The 11,066-nt window shown below is 38.9% G+C and overlaps 1 pseudogene; it reads right to left on the bottom strand.

The window, feature by feature from the left end:
• Positions 1–8,950: 8,950 nt before the first annotated feature.
• Positions 8,951–10,319, bottom strand: LOC102816570 (annotated as a pseudogene).
• Between the last annotated feature and the right edge of the window lie 747 nt (positions 10,320–11,066).

Raw genomic sequence — 11,066 nt, 5'->3', positions numbered from 1 at the left:
GAGTGAAGCATCCAGCTGATAAGAAGAGAGGGCATATGCATAAGAACACTCACACTTGCAGATAATACCCGCTTGACCTGGATTCAATGACTGGATGATCAGAGCTCAACTAGAAGAAGAAAGAAGAGGGAAAAAAGAGTATCTGATACAAACTGATGAACTTGACCTACATCTATGGATGCAGTAGCTCAAAAGAGAGAATAAACCTTTACAGTGAAGATCATTCCCACTTCCTCCATACACAGAATAGACAGGGATGGGCAACTTGGACATTGGCTACCCAAAATAGGGAGCTACAAAGGCAAGAAGTGACTGGCTTACAAGCTTTCAAGAGGGAGCCTAGATCCAGAGGGCACGGAGGAAGGTAGAAATCCCACTGAATAGTATCCAATCTGTCTGGGCAGGGCTAATGAAAGGAGATGGGGATAGGTCCCTTGTGGTACAATGGTGAATAATTGTTATCAGGACTGAATGTAAGGGTTGGAAAGGTAAAGGTGTACATTTGTTTCGAAAGGAGGAGAGTGACTGACTTTGCAGTCTGGGAGTGGAGGTCCCTGGAACCATCAAGGGAGAAGAGCAAAGAGTGTGACCCTACCCAGAGAAGCAGTGATGCCAGAGATGTAGGCAGAGATGCTGACGTGGAGAGATCGAGCGGCTGGGGCTCTAGACCCAGAGAGGGAGAGGGGCTGTGTGCTGATGATGGGGGCAGGTGGGGAGTGCAGGCTTGCAGGGTATATCCTTTGGTTGGTTGAAGATGCATGGAGGGGGTTGTAACCATGGCAATGAAACGATATACAACAGGATGAATGTAAAGCTAATGTTCTCCCATGTGAACTATCACATAATTCATAATAAACATTAAAAAAAGAAGCATCATATTCTATGTTCAGCAAATTGGTAATGAATTTTAATAGGAAAATGACAGTGGACATGCAAAGGAAAGAATAATAATTATTTTTAGTAAGAAACCAGAGTGTTATATTATTATCAGCAAATGAAAGTGCAAAGTCCTGTGCATAAACAATTGTTCTTATTAATAAAGACAATACAAAGCCACTCCTATTAAAGGATGCAATTTCAGTTAGTTTTCAAGTAGTGGTGCTATAGTATCTGTCTGAATATTTATACCAGGAGTCCATTGTTCCTTGCAGGCTCGTGATTGTTGCACTAGAGTGAGCGCAGGTCTCATGACAGCTGTACTGCCATCTAGTTCTTCTAGTTCATGCAACAGCTTTGATCTTTCTGGTCCTAGCACCTAACCCAGGGAGCTGAAGTAATCTGAGTATCTCCTTCTGTGAGGACATCAAACTAATGGCAAATCTCCGTCAAGGGGCATGTTCTGCTTTGAAGTCAGTAAATATGAAATTGTTTCCAGAGTAATGTGAGAAGGAAAAGCTAATTTTATGGCATCAAAGAGAATCTCTAAATATCGGCATCTTAACCATTACAGCAGTGAATACATTTACAGATCTAAGAGACACAGGGGTAGAAGTAAATGGCCAGGGAAGGAGGGAAAAATGGCTGATAGTAAAGCGCTACTTTCTGTGTTTAATATTCCATGGAAATATAAATGCTGGAAATAAAATACGAGGCTAGGAAATGGGATGAAAATTTGGAGATGTCATTAAAATCCAAAATACCAAACCCACAATCCCTGAGTCAATTCCAACTCCTTGTGACCCTATTGGACAGAGTAGAACTGCTCCATAGGTGTTTCCAAGGCGGCGAAGCTTTACAGAAGCAGATTTACTGCCCTATCTTTCTTCGACAGAGTGGCTAGTGAGTTTGAGCCACCTACCTTTAGGTTAGAAGCCCAAGGCTTAGCCTACTGTGCCACCAGGGCTCCTCTGAGATGTCATTGTTGTTGTTGTGTGTTATCACATCCGTTCTGACACATAGTGATCCTATATAGTGTTTCTGAGGAGGTGCTGGTGGATTTGAACTGTCTATCTTGCAATTAGCAGTCTAGTCTTTACCCTACAGTGTGACTCCAGGGCTCTGAGACGTCATTAGAAAGAGAAAATAAAGTCACAGAGAAATACAAAGGAGCATCAAAACACTCATGGAAAGAAGGAATGAAGAGACAATGGAATTTTTCCATGAACTTTTTGAAGTTCTCTCATATTATCCTTTAATTCAGCCTGGAATTTCTTATATGAGCCTCATTTTTCAAACACATTCATCATTTCTGAATTGGAACTTTCCAGTACTCACTGTAAGCCAGTGTTTACTGTCCCATCCCTGCAGCAACAGAAGCTTGTGCATCACTTTCCCCATCTAACTCTTTCCCTGACAACCAGTACCTGACCCCAAAACAGATGGCTAAAATTGTAGTCAAGTAATTACATCTGAATTATCATTTAATTTTCTAAGTGTGATACTGTAGGGTATGCACTATACTGCTAACCACAAGGTTGGCAGTTCAAACCCACCAGACATTCCTTGTCTCATTTTATACATCCATGTCAGAGTTCCAAGTTTTCAAGTTAAGAATCCACTCACAACTGAATTGTATAATACATCAGCATCTTCCCCTACCTTTTCTTATCCAGCTCCATTGGGAAAATTTGCAGGGTGGGATTTTACCAAGATTATGGCTAGTTGTTGTTGCTAAGTGCTATTGAGTTGGTTCTGGCTCTTTATAGGGTTTCTGAGGAGCAGCTGGTGGATTTGAACCTCTGATCTCACAGCGCCACACCAGGACTCCTCTACTATATCTCTGGCATTTTTATTTGGAATAGAGAAGAGAAAACTTAGAAAATACAACATCAACATTCACACAGATAATTTATTTCTAGTAAGTGTTTTCTGTCAAGTTTGCAGAAGTCTTTCTTTCTTTCCTAGTGATTCTGAAGATATTCTCTACATTTTTTATTTCTTCAAAAAGTGAATGAGTAGGTAAAGAGTGTTGAAAATAGTAAACACTTAAAATTGGAACAAAAGTTTGTAAAAAATTTCCGAGCATGGAAACAAAGTTCAACACAATACTAGAAATTTATTATTTAATCAACAATTGGCAGATTGGGGGACACACAGCCTAAATCACTTGTTCCAAAGAAATGGTCAGCATCAGAGCTAATAAAGTCAGAGGGGAACAAAGAAGTCCAGGTGGTTTTAGCCGGTTTTTCTGCGGTTCTTTAAAATTTGATTTGAAATCCTTTCTTCTCTGAAATACTAGTTTGCTTAAGAAACCAAATATAGTTCTTCAGGCAGAGGGGCTTTGTGTCTGCTGAGAGCGTTGACAGATAACCAGATACCTATCTGTCTGGGGCCAAGGTAGCGTAGTGGTTACGAATCGGGCTGCGAACCTGAAGGTCAGCAGTTTGAAACTGCCAGCAGCTCCACGGGAGAAAGATGAGGCTTTCTACTCCCGTAAAGATTTACACCCTCTGAAACCTTGTACAGGGTCGCTATGGGTCAGAACCGACTCGACGGCACTTAACAACAACAACAAATCTGTCTGGAATATAGGAGTTAAAGAGAAAGGACTGTTGATTATATCTAAATCTATAGAAACAAGGTAATGACTGTTTCTAAAAGTTAGGTTACTTATCATCTTAAACTTTTGCTCTGTGAAACCAGGTAGTTTATATTCATGCACATCAGGCACAGCATAAGGCATTCCTTATTGATTTTAGCTTTCACAGACAAATTTCCCCCCTTTTTATCAAGGTTCCACTAAGAGGTGCTGATCACCTAAAAATGAAGTAATCTTTCTTTTTCAAGGACTTTTATTTTTTTGTTGTTGATCGCTCCATTATTTACTTTATTTCAGGGTCATTTTACTTCACATTCATTTTCTTCATCTTACTATGCTATTTATTAGGTCTGTACTTCAGAATAAGTCATTTGGGATGTTTTTTAGTGGAAGTTGTAAGCCCAAATTGAAAAACCTTGCCTGAAGAACACTTGCCAATACCTGTATATCAAAGGGCAAAAAGTTTCATATTATTATTATTTTTTTCCTGAAAGGCATGAGTGATTATATAAATTTATCTGTTGGGTGAGTAGGTTTGAGTACACAACATTACATAAAAATACAATCATTGATTAGCAAAAAGCCACATTTTATAGTACAAAGACAGGTACAAAGATGATAGAAACAAGCCAAGGTAAATTAATATTTTCTTCCATTATCCACCCCAAGATAAAAATCAATTATTTAAATTATTAGTTAAGGGTAGAACAGAATTATTAAGATTTGATATCATGAATTATAAATGGGGAACACAGTGATGTTAGCATTACTCTGAGGAATAGCAACACAAAAACTAGTTTTAAGAATGGCACACATGCCTCTTTGATCAGAAGTAAGCATCTTGAGGGTCAAACAGGCTTGAAGTAATATTTTTTTCATCATAGACCTTTCAGTCACTCAGCTTTATTTAGTCAGTACCGTAACATCTTTTAATCCTATTTGAGGTACAAAAATAGAAACTAAATAATTACAACATTGAAATACAGATCAGGATTAATGATCTCTTAAAAGTGTCAGCTGGAAGACATAATTCAGTTAGTATTTGGGTTTAGTTCAATAGTATAGTGCATCTGCTAATTCAGCCAGGTACATTTTCAGCCATTTAAAAATAATCTTCAGCAAAGCTTTCCTTGCATGTGACATCAATGATATTGTTCAATGATTTTTGAATTCTGTTGGGTCATCTCTTTGGAATGGACACAAATATGGATCTCTTCCAATCAGTTGGTCAGGTAGCTGTCTTCCAAATTTCTTGTCATAGATGAGTGATTGCTTCCAGTGCTGCATCAGTTTGTTGAAATATTTTAATTTGTATTCCATCAATTCCTGGAGGGTTTTTTTTTTGCCAATACCTTCTGTGAAGCTTGAACTTCTTCCTTCAGTACCATTAGTTCTTGATCATATGTTGTCTTGAAATGATTGAACAGAGACCTTTTTTTTTTCATACAGTGACTCTGTATATACCTTTCCTCTTTTTTGTTTTTGATGCTTTCTGTATCATTCAATATTTTGTTCATAGAATCATTTAATATTGAAAGTCCAGGCTTTATTTTTTTCTTCAGCTTTAGAAATGCTGAGCATGTTCTCATGTTCACTGTATCATCATTGATCTTGTTTACTCAGTCTTATGTAGCTAATTTTAGTCCCATGCAATTCTGGATCAGCAGTAGTCTGAAGGCTTTAGTTCAGTGGTATTGACATTTGAAATATTATAATATTATAGTCTTTTTCATAAGTCTGATATAGTACATCTTTTTGAAATATTTTGGTGAAGTGTCTTTGGTGAATCAGCAAGTAAAACTTATCTGCAGATACAACTAAAAATGGCTATGGTTAACTTATAATAATGATTCTTAAAAGTGAAAGATATGATGAAAATTAATTGCAAAAATGATGCAAGGTCAAATAAAGTAAATTTTAAAGAAACCTTATCTCTAAATATCTCTAAATATAAAGATTTAACCTTATTTTTAAAGAGTTACATATATGCACAATAATCTTGAGATACAGTATTAAATAGGTTTCCCCAGAATATACCAAAATGATCAAGTCTCTCTAAACATCTGAATAATAATAAAAATTCTATGGATAAAAGATGTGAATTCTTCAGTTAAAAATATTTGATGATGCTCAATTCAACAGAAACAAAGTTGTGACCAAGTTAGCAATTGAATTAATAAAATTATGACATGGCTTTATGCTTATTGTTTAATACCAGGCAAACATTAATGACACACATATTTGAACTCAAAGAATATTAGACACTTCTGATTCAACAACACATTTTATGCAATTCATTAATACTTGTATTAAGGAAAAAATTTTTTTTAGCACTTTTCTCTTTATAAAACAGAAACAAATCTTTTGTGGCTTTTCACGACGTTTCAAAGTTGCCAGAAGTTTATCATAGGTAATTGAAATAATGCTTGAATTATTAAACAAAAGTAAAAAAAAAAGCTAAAACTTTAGCTTCTTTCAAAGCTGTGTGATTGCTTGTTGACTCAGGGATTTATTCTGTTGACTCCTTACCTTTGATATATATGCATATATTGTTGTTGTAGTTAAGTGCTGTCAAGTCAGTTCCAACCCATAGTACATTATCCTACAGAGTCACACCAAGGCTTCATATACATAATGAGGGGGCTTCAAAAATTTTGTGAGAATAGTCCACTATTTTAAAATTTCCCTTTCCATGAACTTTTTGAAATTCCCTCCTTTATATGCATATATGTATGTGTGTATATATATAGTCATGGTGTGGCACTGTAGGATAGGCACTCAACCTCAATGTTGGTTTGAACTGCAAGGTCAGTGGGTCAAACGCACCAGAAACCATATACAGGGTTGCTATGAGTTGGAACCCATTCAATGGCACTTAATAACAACAGTATATATAGAGATTCTGGTGTGGTGCTGGATAAGCACTGGACTACAATGTTGGTTTGAACTGCAAGGTCAGAAGTTGAAACTCACTAGCTGCTCCTTGGAAACCTTATATAGGGTCACTATGAGTCAGAATCTACTTGACAGCAGTTAACACCAATATATATATTGTTTCTCTGTGGCATAAAATGTAAAAATTATAAAGTTTAATTATAATGAATAGTCATTGATTCAATATAATATCAGTAAGTTACCTGGAAATCTTGGATATTAATTTAAGACTATAAATTATAAAGCATAATTAATTTTTCAGTAAAAATTTATAAAAAGTTTATATTTCCATTAAAATTTTTACCAATTTATTATGTTTTATCAATCTAAACATAGATTCTACCTCTTGTCTTTAAGTTCATCATATTGTGGTGGGTTGTATGTTGCTGTGATGCTGGAAGCTATCCTATCAGTATTTGAAATACCAGCAGGATTACCTATGGTGGATAGGTTTCAGGGGTGCTTCCAGACTAAAACAGACTAGGAAGAAGGAGAGGAGGACCATTTCTTAATGGTTAGCCACTTAATACCTTAGGAAAAGCAGCAAAACATTGTCTGATATAGTGCCAGAAGATGATTCCTTCAAATTGGAAGGCACACAAATATAACTGAAGAAGAGCTGACTCTTCAGAGCAGAGTTGACCTTAATGACATGAATGAAGTAAACATTTTAGGACCTTCATCTGCTAATGGGACATAACTCCAAATGGCAGGAAATGGCTGCAGATATCCATTAATAATTAGAATGTGGACTAGTGCTAAATATGAATTGAGGACCATTGTAAGTCATCAAAAACAGAATGGAACCCATAAAAGCTGATATACTAGGAATTAGTGCCACCACTTGTCTATTAGTTTGTTGTACTGTGGTGGCTTGCATGTTGCTTTGATGTTGGAAGCATTGCCACCAGTATTTTGAAGGCCAACAGTTTTACCTGTGGTGGACAAGTTTCAACTGAGGTTCCAGACTAAGATAGACTAGAAGGAAAGAGAGATTGACTACTTCCTATTATTTAGCCATTGGAAACCTTATGAATCACAGTGGAACATGGCCAGATAGCACCAGAATATTGAATATTGAAACATTATGAATAGCACCAAAATATTGCCAGATATTGTGCCAGAAGATGAGCCCCTCAGGTTGGAAGGCACTCAAATACAACTGGGAAACAGCTGCCTCCTCAAAGTAGAGTTGACCTTAGTGGCACAAATTAACTTAAGCTTTCAGGACCTTCATGGGAGAGACAGTTGCAAACATCCATTAATAATTGTAACATGGAATGTACAAAGTATAAATACAGGAAAATTGAAAGTTGCCAAAAATGAAATGGACTGGTACTGGCCATTTTGAATCTACAATCACATGCCTAGGAATGACAAATTAAAGAGGAACGGCATGGCATTCATCATCAAAAAGAACATTTCACAATCTATCTTGAAGTATAATGCTGTCTATGACAGGATAATATCCATATGACTACAAGGAAGACCAGTTACTATCACTATTATGAATCAGGTTGTGAACCTTAAGGTCAGCAGTTTGAAACTACCAGCTGTTTCACGGAAGAAAGATGAGGCTTTCTGCTCCTGTAAAGATTTACAGCCTCAGAAACCCTGTACAGGGTTGCTATGAGTCGGAACTGACTCCCTGGCACATAACAACAACAACAACCACAACTAAAGTCAGTATTGAATTTGAAGAATTCTACCAAGGATTCTACCAAGGAGCCAGAGTGCTCCTTGGAGGCCAAGATGGCCAAACTTTGTGTCTCATACTTTGGACATATTGTCAGGAGAGACCAGTCTCTAGAGAAGGATATCATGTTTGGTAAGGTGGAGGGTCAGAGAAAAAAAGGAAGACCCCCCAACAAGATGGATTGGCCAGGTGGCAGCATCGATGGACTCAAGTGTGGCAACAGTAGGGAGGTTGGTCCAGGATTGGGCAGTGTTTCGTTCTGCTGTGCATAAGGTCGCTATGAGTCGGTACTGACTCGATGGCACCTAACATCAAAAACAACCAATTTCTTCAGGTTAAAATTGATCAAACATGCAATCAAGATGAATTGATAAATACTGGCGATTGGAATGCAACGGTTGGAAACAAAGAGGAAGGATCAATAATTGGAAAATATGGCCTTGGTGATAGAAATGATGCCAGAGATTGCATGATAGAATTTTGCAGGACCAGTTACTTATGCATTGCAAATACCATTTTCAAACAGTGTTTCACAATTTCCACATTCTGTTGGGTCATATTTCTATGGAATGGTCACAGTTTTTTGACTAGGTCTTCCAAATTTCTAGGCATAGACTAGTGAGTGTTTCCAGTACTACATTTGTTTGTTGAAACATTTCAAAGGGTATTTCCTCAGTTCCTGGAGCCTCATTGCAACAAAATGACAATAATCATCCCTCCCATCACATTTCCTACTCAACTGAGTTTTGAAAATTATTGCGATTGCCACACAGAACTCAGACTCCATATGCAAGGTGATGGGATTTTTTTGACTCCTGATTTTATTATTCAATTTCTCTTTTCTATTTAAAGTAGTCTTCAGTGTCTGGAAGCCTGGCCTCCCAAGACCAGAGGCAGTTGGAGCTGGTTGTTGTTGGAAAGGGATGGGTTGAGGATAAGGACTGGGGCAGGAAAACCCCACTCTGCTGGTGGTCCTGGATGAAAAAGATTAACTGTACTTTACAGAGTTTGGGGTGTGATGGCAAGGGGATGAGGCAGGAGATGGAACCCACCTCAGTCCCAGCTTCATTCTCTTCTAATGTTTCCACACTGGTGCCATTCTCTGCAGTCTTGGAGGCCTTCTTTTTTTGTTTTTCTGTGTTTCCGGCTTGTAGAACCCTGAAGGAGAGCCTTCAGTTCTGCATCCTGCGCCTCCATCTCAGACTTGTAGAGGTCAGGCTAGAAGGGACCACTGGTTGTCTGCATGGGACAATAGGGCATGAGTAAAACTGTAAATTTAAACTGGGCAAAAAATTCACCCTCCTTCTCATAGAGAACATTAAATGGTTGTAGCAATTCATGTTTGGCACACTTCACCACACCCATCCAGGCCCTCTTCTCACTTTTAAATGCTCTTAAAGTAAATGACACGGCATCAAAATGTCTTTCCACCTCACTGAAGAAGGCATTTTCATTTTCATTTTCAGGCCATATTGTTTAGAGGGGTCTTGTTTATAAATGGTGGTTTTCTGTCCTGCATCTTTGGCCTTGCCCTCTCCTGAGCTGACAAGAACATCCACAGCATATAATTCATGTACTTCAAATTCAGCTTTTTCATGGTCCTTCTTCTGCTGGTCTGTGGGATTCTAGATAATGGTTTTTTCTCCATCGATGACATGCTGCTTCAATTGGTGTGGCAACATATCTTCTATTGGTGTGCAGTTAAATGAATGGGCAACATGTTCCAGGGTTCTGTTACTTGTGTATTCTGGTTTCCAGGTTTGACCAGGCATAAAGCAGCCTCAGCACAAAGGTGAGCTGCCTTAATGATGTCTGTTTTCCACCCTGTTACTGGGGTCCCCTTAGCTACATCAACCACAAAAGTGTGAGCCACATTAGCAATGAAACCATTTACATGGGCCCCAAGGTCAATTTTTACCAAATCACCTTCCTTGAGACTATAGTCCTGGTCACTCTTCAAAGGGGAAAAGTGACATACACAATTATTTACTGAAATGCTGGTGGGAAAGGCAATACCTTTCTTCATTTCTTTTTCTTTCTTGAAGATTTTCCCTATCTCTTCCATAATCATGGCATCACCCTTTTCACATAGGCTCAATACCAACACACCTGAGCTGGAAGATTCCACTGAACACCGAGGTCCTCGGTTGGCAATGTCGCCCCTATCTCATATCTGGTGACGACCAGGTCCCTGGCAATAGTTTGCACCTGCTGCTCGGCCTCGCTCTCCACTACCACCACCGCAGCCTCGCTTCCCCTGAGCTGCCGCCTCTGTCTCTCTTCCCAACCACAGCCTGGATCCACGAGGAGAGCTTGAACCAAGGAGTGGGCCGGTAGTGGAGAGCAAGACGCTGTGAGTGCACAGGCTAAGCCATGGGGCACGCTGGGACAGCGAGTCTCACCACCAGCTTCTGGTCGCCCTTCTTGGTGATGGGGTGTATTAGAGAATTTAACAGAATCAGAAAATGCTCAGGGCACGGTTCTTCCAGTAAAGACATCTCAGCTGTGACCACAGGCAGGTTTCTCTTTGCCCAGGCAATGTTACAAAACTCTTTTAGGCGACTAATAAATGCCCACAGGACACACCACTTCACCATGAACTTCAGCCTGAAGGTACTCAGTTATGGGTCAGCAAACATAGCTCCCCCGATTGTCTGGAGGCACCCACACAATTGGGGGAGCTTCTACAGGCAATTCTTCTGCCCAAAGTCACTCAACCCACTACTAACTTAAGCTGAGACTCTTTGTTCTTCTTTGCTGCTTTTCTGCTACTTTTCTGGCGTCACAGCTTTCTGTCCTTGGGTTGAGGAGGGTAAGTGTACAGGGGTCTGTGTCCAGAGGTCATGTTCCACTCCTGGATCTTTGATGGTTGTGACATACCCCACCCCTGATTCTGAGATGGCTCATTTTATACACATTGTTGTTGTTGTTGTTGTTAGGTGCCATCAAGTTGGTACC

Source organism: Chrysochloris asiatica, unplaced genomic scaffold (genome assembly GCF_000296735.1).
Source record: "Chrysochloris asiatica unplaced genomic scaffold, ChrAsi1.0 scaffold00287, whole genome shotgun sequence".
NCBI lineage: Eukaryota > Metazoa > Chordata > Mammalia > Afrosoricida > Chrysochloridae > Chrysochloris > Chrysochloris asiatica.
The sequence above is the reverse complement of the archived record's forward strand: the minus strand, read 5'-3'. Positions and strand labels throughout refer to the sequence as shown.